The sequence below is a fragment of the Mytilus galloprovincialis genome, chromosome 6 (genome assembly GCF_965363235.1).
Source record: "Mytilus galloprovincialis chromosome 6, xbMytGall1.hap1.1, whole genome shotgun sequence".
Lineage (NCBI taxonomy): Eukaryota > Metazoa > Mollusca > Bivalvia > Mytilida > Mytilidae > Mytilus > Mytilus galloprovincialis.
The window spans coordinates 61,614,083-61,624,691 of record NC_134843.1 but is presented as its reverse complement, the minus strand read 5'-3'; the positions used below and the strand labels follow the sequence as shown (position 1 = coordinate 61,624,691).

General features: G+C 32.4%; 1 long non-coding RNA gene across 1 annotated transcript; it reads left to right on the top strand.

The window, feature by feature from the left end:
- Positions 1 to 6,741: 6,741 nt before the first annotated feature.
- Positions 6,742 to 10,239, top strand: LOC143080045 (uncharacterized). The gene is made up of 3 exons (XR_012979608.1): positions 6,742 to 6,903; positions 9,761 to 9,866; positions 10,140 to 10,239. It is a non-coding gene; the product is annotated as an uncharacterized LOC143080045 (long non-coding RNA).
- The last annotated feature ends 370 nt before the right edge of the window (positions 10,240 to 10,609 follow it).

The following is a 10,609-nucleotide window of genomic DNA, read 5'->3' as shown; positions in this document are numbered from 1 at the left end:
TTTTTGTTTTCTTTGAAGTAAGCCATTTATCAAATAGATCTTCTTTTTCCCGAGCAAATTCCACATAGGTTTGCGAATCAAACTTTTTAAAAGATCTAAATTTCTGTCTATATGCTTCTGGTACTAGCTCATAAGCTTTCAAAACTTCCTGTTTCACAGTGTCATAATCGGAACTTTTTTCTGATGGAAGTGCGGAGTATATTTCAGCTGCCTTACCCTCAAAAACACTTTGCAGCATCGTAGTCCAATACGGCATTGGCCATTTCAAATTATTAGCAATTTTCTCAAACTGTGGAAAATATTTATCAACTGTTTTTTCACAAAATTTCGGAACCAAACGTATATTTTTTGCTGCATCAAAATAATCTGATTTCTGCTGGACTTTAGTGTTGCTTTCTTCCTTGACCATTTCAATTTTCATTTTCTCCATCTCTAGCCTTTCCTTCATTTCAAGTTCTTTTAACTTCATTTCAAGTTCTTTTAATTTAAATTCATCTTCTTTTTCCTTTTTATCCATTTCCAACCTTTCCTTCATTTCCAGTTCTGCCTGTTTTAATTTAAGTTCATCTTGTTTTAATTTAAGTTCATCTTCTTTTCTTTTCTCCATCTCCTTCAATTCCAGTTCTTTTAATTTGAATTCATCTTCTTTTCTTATCTCCAGTTCTTTTAATTTGAGTTCATGTTCTAATTCAAGCTGTTTTAATTTAAACGCGTCAATATTTTCGACCTTAAGTTCAAGAGCCTCTTCACCTAAAATTTCTGCGTCAACTAATTTGTCTATAACCAAATTTTTTATAATTTGTTTTCTCATAGATACTTTAAAAACTAATTTCAGTTCTTTAGCAAGCAACACTAATTCCTCTTTCTTTAAATTATCAAAACTCTCCAGGTCTGGCGTTTTCAAAAATTTACCAGCATCAAATGCCATTTTGTAGAATTTTGTTGGCTAGTTATAATACAAATACTAAACAAATTTTGAATAAAATATTTTTAAGATCCCGGACGAGCCCCCAATTTCTGTTACGGCCAGAAATCGCCTTTAAATTGTAGCCAACAAAAGACACAAATCAATAGTAAAATTTAACAATATTTAATATACAAAAGTTTACAAAAGGTATTACACAAATATTACTGTTAACTTAACTGTCAAAATATGAGTCCAATCTGTTATCTTTATCTGTATCCGGAAATCTTTCGGAATCCAATTTGAATATTATGTTCACTACTAATGTCACAATCCAGTATGATGTTGTTTGTAGAATAAAAGTGTCAATCCAAATGCTGTGAATACTAATGTCTATCAATGTCTATGTCCAAGTTTAATTATGAGAGTTTAACTTTAGTGTCTGTATATATAGTGTTGTCATGGAAAATTCTGGAACACTCTATAATGGAACATTGTGGAAAATCCTGGAAAGTTACAACGGAAGTTTCTGGAATAACGTAGAAGTTTAAATTACGCATCTTTTATAAGGATCATTCTAGAAAGTTCCAATCATTCCTAAACTGCACAGTTATAAGATTATTTCATAAACAACTATCAGGCCATACAACACAAATTAGGCCAACATAAATAAACATAATAATTACAATATCATAACAATGTGAGGTGCGAACGTGTAGGGTGCGAAAGTATATTGGGCGCGAACGGACCTGATACCAAAGTTGCCCCCAAAATTTGCTCTCAAACTCCAGACGTAAAAAATGGCTTCAGCGTTATGACGTCGTAGGAAGGCGTCCCAGAAAAAAATTAAAATAGCCTTGCCAGAAAGCGTCCCAGAAAAAAATTAAAATAGCCTTGCAGACGTCATAATTATTTGGACTAGCTGGGGGACAGTCCCTTATTTATGGGAAGATAGTGCATGTGCTGCCTGCTGGATACCATAAGAAGAAGTATTTAAATTGTTAGTTATATAGACTTCGTACTCCTTCGCAGATAAAACCTGTCTCATATTAATATTGCAAACTTACTTTGATATATTTTGTTTATCTTTTATCTTATATCAGCCGCCAAAGGAAAGCGGGAACGGAAGTAGATACACGGAAGTACCGCTGTTGCTTAACTCGGCCTAAAACAAACTCGGCCTATAACTAACTCGGACCATATGTATGTATGTACGTAGATCCCTCCGTTATTCGGAGCACTCCTCGAGAGCTGAGAGGGTACAGTGGAACTCCCAATTGGGATTAATGGAGATGTGTCACGAACGTATTTAAAACAATGTTTACAAGGACAATCCCCACCACAACACAAAGGGAGTGCTAGGACACCGGGCAGTCTGTTATTATGGTGGAGGAAGCCGAAGTACTCCGCGGCGGAGAGAACCACCGGGCTGCTAGGCGGAAACAGACAAACCGAAGAGATATCAGAAGATTGATCTCCAGGTCAAAGTAGGGGGCAACTTTGACCTACCGAAGCCCCCATATTACCCATGCTAGTTTAAACTCCGGTCTAGATACCAGAGATGTGCGTAAGAGGGTGAAAATCACCCTTCTGATGTACTGTAATTTCAAGCGCCCAAAGTCAGAATCGAACTCGATCGGGACCTTCAGCACTGTAGTCATCGATCTTAACCACTAGACCACGAACCCACACAGACCATAACAAACTCGGCTTATAAATAACTCGGACCATAACAAGCCCGGCCAACCATTATTTATATTTAAGGAATAGGTAACTGTAATATTTTTCTGTCTATGAAGAAATAACATAAAAAAAACTTGGTGCACACTGAATAACCCGCATAGCAGGTTATTTTAAAGTGTGCATCACTTTTTTTTTATGTTATTTCGAATAGACAGATAAAATATTACAGTTATTTCTTATAATTTAATTCTGAATTCCATTTTAAACCGGAGTAAACCATGAAAAAACGTTGATGACATCACGATCACATGACTAAATTATGTCTATGAGCTGATAAACAAAACAACGTCAGCCAATCAGAAGACGTGTTACATCCAAAATTAAATTATATAGAAAAAAGTGAATAAACTCGGCCTATGTAACTTAGATTTTGTTTTTTATTCTGCTTTTCAATATTTTAACAATGTTTTTATTCACCTAATTTTTAGCCACTTTATAATTATAAACATTAAGATAAAACGTTGAACGTGGATGCACACGATATCGTTTATAATGTGTTTATATCAAATACAGCCATTACAGGGGAATTGATATATGAGTATTTTATTTAATACGTTATGAATAATGACTGCTGTTGGATATTTGTATGTGAATTTCCAGTCTTTATTTTGGTCAATTTGTTGTATTGTTGTATTTTACCTGTATTTACATTGTTTCATAGATCAAATTTATTTGTTCAGTGTATGTTCACTTTTTTGTGTTAATATGTTTTTTGATTGAGTTAAGCCATTTCAATTGCTATTTTATAGTGTGTCTTTATATGTTGTGATGTTACCGTCACTATTGTTTCAGGTAAGGGTGAAGGTTGGTACCTATTAAATCGTTTAATACCGCTGCATTTGTTTGCACCTGTCCTAAGTCAGGAACCTGATGTTTTCAGTGGTTGTCGTTTGTTGATGTGGTTCATAAGTGTTTCTCGTTTCTCGTTTTTTTATATAGACTAAACCGTTGGTTTACCTGTTTGAATGGTTTTAAGTCATTTTTGGGGCCCTTTATAGCTGTTCGGTGTGAGCCAAGGCTCCGTGTTGAAGACCGTACTTTGACCTATAATGGTTTACTTTTACAAATTGTGACCTGGATGGAGAGTTGTTTCATTGGTTCTCATACCACATCTTCTTATATCTATTTACTTTTATAGACTGGTCTGGCCTGAAATGGAAGCCTCAGGTATGGATATTTTGGTAAACTTGTGTTTTAATAATCTGTCTTATGCTCTAAGAACGATGTCAAACAACACATTCAAGAAGATTCCATGATGGAATAGAAAAGTATTTGGAATTTGGAGCCGTTATAATTTACAGTTTCAAAATTTAATTTTCATTAATTTTAAAGAAGTTGGCCTTATATCAAAAACTAAGTTTTAGAATTCCAAACTTTTTTTTTTTCATACATCTTTCTTTGGAGTTTTTTTTTTTATTCCGTACAAGGAATTATTACCCAAGCTGAGTATAGGTTTTTTCTTTTGATGAATGCATGAAAAGACTTTTGTTCGCATAGTATTAGAATACAATAAGCAATTATAATAAAATAAAGATTTCTTTGAAAATAAAATTATTTAGTACATACATGTACCTGCCAACATTGCAAAATGCCCACGGGGCTTTTGTGTGCAAGATGGTTCTTATAGTCCTACAAAACCTTCAAGGAGGCCTTCAAATATATTTTAATGATGTTTTTTTTTTTTTTTTTTTTTGCTTCTTCATTCTTTTATACAATCCTATAGCCACATGGTATAATTGTTTGTTTTAATTAAAATTATGGACAACATTGCTCTTTCAAAATTTCAATTTGGAAGCTTTCATGGAGGAAATCCCCCGCAAATAGTGACAGTTGGCAGGTATGTTAGTAACATACCTGCCAACTGTCACTATTTGCGGGGGATTTCCAACAGTTATTTTTTTTTTTTATATTAAATTGTCATGTATTATTTACTTAAATAAATAGTATACTCGATCAATATCATTTCCAGAATTAACCATCGAAATAGATTTCAAATAAATATTTATATGCATTTTATATATCATGTTTATGTACAGCACTAAAATAAACGTTAGTAAGGTTATTTTAATAGTTTACATGGTTAAACACTGTTCTTTGAAAAGTTGGAACAAAATGGAAACTTGTCACGAATTGGTTGGTACGAATCGGAGTTGGAACGAATGTATACATGTATGTTTTAATGGTGTTAAGTCTCTATTTCTCACAATTGGTATTCAATCATAGAGAACTTCAAAAGCCCAGAAATGACTAATGTAAAACAATTTTTTCAAACGAAAAAAACTAACGGCCTGATTTATGTACACAAACAAATATGCCGATATTCGGCAAAAAACGATATCCCTTGAATTACAGCCTCCTAGCTTGGGACATGCACATACAAACCGGACTTTCTGCCTGTCAGAGTCTGCAATATATTTTCGACTCCAATCTTAATTGACAAGGTCTGCCAGTTTTTTTGTTTTGTTTTTTTGCGTGAACCTTATATATTGGTGAGTTTTGGAAGTGTCTTAAGTGTCTTGTCTCCGTATTTGCCTCCTTTAATTAGGTGCACCACCATGAGTTATGGCGTATAAAGGAGGACATGTTGAGTCTGTATCGGTACAGATTAATGTGAGCATTTGACTACCCAGTTCCCCAGCTAGGCCGAGCTGCTTCTGGGGGAAGTGAAGAATGTCTTAACGTCTGATTGCGTAAACCCTCAGTTTACGCAGTATATATTGGTAGACCTCCGTAGTTTTTCGGAACACCGGAAGTCTTTTCGGAATACACCTGTTCTTTTCTATGACCACCTGCGTAATGGTCCAAGGACACAGTTATCGTCCTTTGGTTTTCGTTGTCCCTAGTGTAAACAGTGTGTAACTTGCAATTTTTTTTATACACTTTCCCAATTTATTTCTTGATATTTAATGCATGAAATATTAAGTAGGGGGATGAAATTACATGTTAAAAAAATTTGGGTGCTGAATCTTTATGTTAAGTAGTGATTTGGTCCAGTTAAAAAAGGTCAAATGTTATTACGTCTGAATTAAGCTGTCAAACTGAATTTTATACTCCCTTAACACAGACTTGTCAATATTTTGAGTTAGAGCTGGTAGAAGTTTCTATAATTTTGATATTATTTGTCCCACTAGTAGTACACTACACTGTTCAAATCTTTTTGAGAAAGAGCAGGTGTGATTTTTTTTAATTTGAATTTATTGTCTAATAGAAATGCACTACGAAATAACTGTGTTCTCGGGTAGGTAATTAATTGCTATAATGAATATTTATTACCGTTATACCGTTGTTGAAGAGATAAGTATTTATCGAGACTATACATATATTTGATATCCTCTGGGACTATATTAATGATACTAATATATTTTGTCACAGATATCCTACATCTATTCAGTAGTTAATTGATAGAAGATGATGTGTGAAGTTTTCTGAAGCACAATTAAGCTGTGCTCCAATATAGGATAAGATTTAAAGCGAAAAAAGTGACTGTCAGTGAATAGATAGGGCGTTTTTATGATAATAAAATTTTGCCATTTAGCGATATAAAAAAGAGTCCATTTTATAAGCAGCTTTTAAATTCTTAACAGAATACAGTACGGCCATACGGTTGCCAGTAATTGCTCACCTCCACTTCATTTGAACTCTAGTGAATAGTGGTCTCTTTGGCAATCATACCGTCGCATATGTCGATATTTTATCAATGTTATACGAAAACAATGCCAGTTAACCCTGGAAATTAAGACGAAATCTAAAAGGCACCTTTGGGTGTGTTAAATCAGTGAAATATAATACAGTATTATAAGTGTCTGTGGGCCAATTAAATGCCAAATTATGTCATATCAAAACAGTTGATGCGCGGGAAACGAAAGGACATCTTCGTATCAATACGGTAAATTCCGTGATTTGAATATTTTCTAATCAATATGTTCAAGCAATGAAAAATATGAGGATAATATTTTTATTCATAGAGCACACGTTTTGTGTATTTACTATTTAAAATTATAGTTTATGAAGAAATATAGCAATAATAAAAAAGTTATTGCAATTTGAATAAATTTAGTCGTATATTTTCAGGTCTTTTCAGGTCTTTTCATGTCCACTTTCAGGTCTTTAGAGTAACCCTCCTTGAATAAAATTCTTCACTTCCGGTGGTCAAAACCTGCAAGTCCAATCAACTTTTGTTTCTATTAATTTTCGTGCATACAACAATAAAATAGAGGTTAATTTCTCACTGGACTATAAAAAAAATATATAAACAGGTAGTGGTATAAGCTATATATATATGCATGCATAATGGTGGAAATTGCAATATTATGTGTTGAAACTGGCCTCACAACTTTGTCACTCCGTGTAGTCTGTGTTTGGTTAAATTGCTATATCTGGCCAAAAGTTGAGTTTAAGGTTCATGTGGACCCATTGGCTAAAATGGCCGTATTTTTACATCAAAATTTACTCTTGAGTACAGACAAACCTGTGCATCTGTAAAAATTTTAGGGCATAGCATGCCCTAGATAAATAAATTTCAAATATGTTTTATGTTTTAGAAAAATAAAAACTTAACAGGATTTTGAAGTGCACTTTTTTTTCATTCCTCCAGAAGATGCCAAAATAAACTAAGTTGGGAAACAGGTTTGAGAACTTCCCCACAGGTAATAATTGAAGTGACTGGTATTGATTGACATGGACAATATATACCTGACAGTAATTGGTGATTTAAACTGTGTACCTGCACCATATCAAGGGAAACTCAACTGTTTGTTGATTTTATCATCTTCTGCAGGGACGAAAAAAGTGCAGGGCAAAATCCAGTTAAGTTATGAATTTTCTAAATCATACAATGCATTTGAATTCTATTTATCTAGGGCATGCTATGCCTTAAAACTGTTCCAGATGCACAGGTTTTCTGTACTCAGAGTAAATTTTGAGGTGAAAATACAGCCATTTTAGCCACAAGGTCAACATGAACCTTAAAATTGTAGTGGTCAAATTTCAATTTTTTCATGGCTACCTTTGTATAGGGCCAAAAAAAAAAATAGGTGTGTTTCCGGTCGCCCGACCGACCCTAATTTTTTGGCGCCGACCCTAACTTTTTTTTCCCGGAAAAAAAAAAAAAAAAAAAAAAAAAATCCGGATTTTTATCGTTTTTTTTCGGAAACGGTTTTTGTTTAGTATAGCCTTTGAATGGCATCTTTTAAACGTTTGATTTCAAATAAAATTTTAATACAGTAAGCATTTGTGTGATACAGATTGAAGTCAAACAACAGTTTTTATGGACAAAGGTCTAAGTCATAGTGAAAATTATACATTTATTTTCAGAGCATAAACATTGTTTTGCACATTAAAGATTTATACAATTGATTGTTGATACATGTTAATTTTGCAATTGTGATAAATTTGTTTTTTTATATCATTCAATGACTATTTGCATTCTACAAAATGCAATATTTGCCTCACATTATTTGAATGTCTCGGTTGTTTCGATGTTTATAATTTGTTCAGAATTTTATAGGAATAAAATTGACAGTATAACAAGTTTACAATGTTTTGGCATTTACTTCTGACAGTCTTTTCTAATACAAGAGGGAAGCCAAACGTTCAATTTAGGATTAAATTTAATTTTTATATCTGATATTTGCTCAACCATAGCCCCAAAACTCAATTTGTAATTGATTTTCTTTTAAACAGCTAGTATATAATCAAAATTTCAAAGATTTTCACCCATCCCTCTATCATGTTATTAATATTTGGTATTTGTAGAAAAGCTGGCATCAGTTCTGTGAACTAAATTGTCTGAAAGAAACTGATTATAAAACAGGTCTTTGCTGAGACAGACTTTGATGGGCTTTCTGTGTAAGACTATAGCCTGACCCGTACAGATGGCATATCAGTTCTGAAAAGTTTGAAAATTTTATAAGCTGGAAGTCCTGGCCAAGTCTTCTGCAACTTTTGAACATGGACTATTCATATCTTGTATACTTTATACAATGAACTGATGAAAATAACCTGAAAGAATAACAAACTGATTATAAAAATACACAAAAAACAACCGAAGCAGGCCAGTAAAAAAAAAAAAAAAAAAAAAAAAAAAAAAAAAATACCTACCTACCGACCCTAATTTTTTGGGGCATGCAACAGGAAACACACCTATTTTTTTTTTTGGCCTAGTCCTTTTCAATAAAAGTATGATGAAATACTTGTCAAGAATATTAATTTATACGTTCAATTGAACAATGTTGAACATTGCATTAACATAAACAGCTATATTTATGACCTGGGTGATTCTGCAATTCACTTGTATAAGTTGTAAAAAAAGAAAAAAAAGGGCCGGTGAACATTCCACATCAAACATTAATCAAGAGTTTTTTTACTAAACGGCTTGAGATATTCATCTAATTTTTGGTATTTAAGTCCAGTGTATCCCAAACTCTGTCTGACCGACAAAATGTCAGACAAAAAATCATTCGGTCAGACAGAACTTTTAAGAATTGTTTGGTTGAATATATTGTAGAAAAGTTCAAATTTCTCTTTCGGTTAGAAAAACCCTAAAACAGTTTGGCACAGACTGAAGTCAACCATGATGCTATAGCGTGTGTACTGTTTTCATTGCCATCACTCATCTACTTCTTGTTTACTGATACTTAGCGCAGTCAACATACACCTTCCCTAGAATGCATCAGTAATGATAATAGATACATGTATATCCCTGAAAACTACAGTTTACCTTCATGAATAATTATCTAACTGTTTGTTGAATGGTTGAGGTTGTGCTGTAAATTTTGTTGTAACACTTAGAACAATATGGGATAGATATCTATAAGAGAACAAACTGTAAAAAATGTATAAAGTATCATTAACTCAAATTACAGTAGTCCATATAGAATTAAAACTTAGAAGCAATTTAACACTAATACTGGATTTGTTGTTAGTATCAGTAAGCATAGATACAATAAAAGACATCAATATTCCTAAGTTAAAATGTCCATGCACTTTATTTTACTAGGACAATATATAATAAAAGTAATCGTTTACATATTATTGTGTAATAAAAACATATTTTTTATCCTATGTCTTGATGTTTAGAGTACACAGACTTGTACATTATTATTCTACTTGTAGGTCAAGTATTGGAAAGAGAATGAAGAATTAGAGGACGGAGATTTATATAATTTGAGTCTTGCAGAATTGAAAGAAGATTTTCAAGGAAAGCTTTTAACATTTAAAGGTATTGGCTATTATTTGAATTGTATTGTAGAATAAACTCAATCAAATACATGCAAAAGAATGTACATGATAAAATGTAAAACTCCTCATACATACCCTAGGCATACATGATTATGGCTTAAGTAAAGGTTATAAAGTTATCATTCATTATATTGACAATGACTTAATGATTGACTTAGTTGTTGCCATATATTACTAAATTTCATTAAACTTATATTAGTTTAAGTTTGAGTTTTGCAAGTGTCGTAATTAATGATTATTGTTTACATTTCAGATTGAACCAAGCTATAATTTAGAAAAAGACTTTAAGAAGGAAGAAAACAGTGAGAACATTTTATTATTATCTGCCCTTATTTTCCAATTAAAAAATATGAGTTATCCTTCTTTGAAATGTTATCTAGCTATGTAAATTGATTTAAAAAAATTATTTTTAGCCTTCATCCAACCAACCAATCAAATTTGGTGTTATATTTCTTTAGCAATGAGGTTGCACTTCCTGTTTTTTCAGTGAACAACATTTTTTTTGGAATTTTAATTTTTACTTAATATTGTCACAGAAGTTCCACCATAATATTTATTCCAAAGATAAATTATTATGTAACAAAAATTCCAATTGGAAGAAATGTTATGTGATATATATTCCATCAGCATAATAAAAAGACTGATGCCTCGGAATTTATATCACATAAAATAAATTCCAATAGGAAGTTTTATTACATAATAAATTATCTTTGGAATAAATAT